The following is a 1,422-nucleotide window of genomic DNA, read 5'->3' as shown; positions in this document are numbered from 1 at the left end:
ACACTCGAGAAGTGAAGTCAGATATGATGAAAATACAATACTTAGGAAACAAAATTATGAAACTACGACTAAGAATTATGGAAAGCAGGCCGCCCAGAACGTATTATTTTCAATACCTAACCAAAATACTAACTTTATGTATTAAATATTTAATTAAAATATACCTACCTAGTAGTTTTGTTTTTCCACTGAGCCTAAGCTAATTATCTCTGAATACAGACAGATTAAACTGTTTTTTCTCACATTTAAGAGAGTGAACTTCCCGAGTGTGTTTGATATAATACCTAAGTACCTTTAAAATATAACCTTTTTCATTCTCGAAGCCCTGCGAAAAAAAAAAAAAAAAAAAAAAAAAAAAAAAAAGTTTTGCTCTTGTGATAAAGCATTCGTTCCTGAAGTATTTAAAAAAAGTTAAATTTTTGTGCAAAAAGCTGGGGATTGAGAGGTTTCAGCCCCTTTTTTTGTAGGATAATTTCTGTTTGTTTTCGGTTTTAGTGTTGCCCTTTAAAAGTTTTTTTCTTTACCTGCCATAGACTGTAAAGCAAAGATGGGAGAATATGAAACAACCTATCTTTTTTAAAAGGGGTGTACGATTAAGGTTACTTCCCTACATGATTTCTTGATAATTAAGGCATTTTTAATATCTGTGAATAAGCTTTGTAATTGCCTCTATGCAAAGTCTCACCATCTATGTTTGAAGTGAGTTAGGAGGGTACCTTAAGTGCTGTTTCCTGAGCCACTGCCACTTCAATTCAGTCATTTACATAAATTCTCGTTTCCTTTCCTCAAAATATCCTTTGAAAAATCTGAAATTCTCTTGACCAAAATAACTCGTAAATGTCAAGTTCAGTAATTTATAATAAGCGCAACGAGGACCTTGCTCTGGGGTTTCATGGATCGTACTAATTTTGGTGATATACTTTTCTATAGATCAAACACTCCGATTAAATTGGTGAAATTTAAAAATTTTTCCATTGAAATTTTAATATTAAACTGAATTTGATTGAAAATTTGACGCCATTTTTGGCTATAATTCCCAAAGTTGAAAAATAGCCAAGAAGTAGGCCCAGTATTCTCCCCTTTTTACCAAAATTACGCAAGTAACTTTTGCTACTAACTTTTATGGGCGCCTTTAAACTTAATTAATTAAAAAATGACTTTCCGAAATATAAGTTTTTCAAAGAAATGAAAAGGTCATTTTAAACTTAAGCCCAGCAGATACAAATACATATTAAAATTCAAACTCAAAACGACCAGAAATTACTATCAAAGAATAAATGAAACCCAAAACGAACAGAAATTAAATAAACAATCATAGCAAAAGCATACCACAAGTAATAATATAAATGAATAAATAGATCTTAAAGCGATTAGGTCTAAGATTGAATATGAAAATCAAGGTTAAAAAAACAAAAAAAAACA

The sequence above is a fragment of the Artemia sp. Qi Xiang Cuo genome, chromosome 13 (genome assembly GCF_049724085.1).
Source record: "Artemia sp. Qi Xiang Cuo chromosome 13, ASM4972408v1, whole genome shotgun sequence".
In the NCBI taxonomy this organism is placed as follows: domain Eukaryota; kingdom Metazoa; phylum Arthropoda; class Branchiopoda; order Anostraca; family Artemiidae; genus Artemia; species Artemia sp. Qi Xiang Cuo.
The sequence above is the reverse complement of the archived record's forward strand: the minus strand, read 5'-3'. Positions refer to the sequence as shown.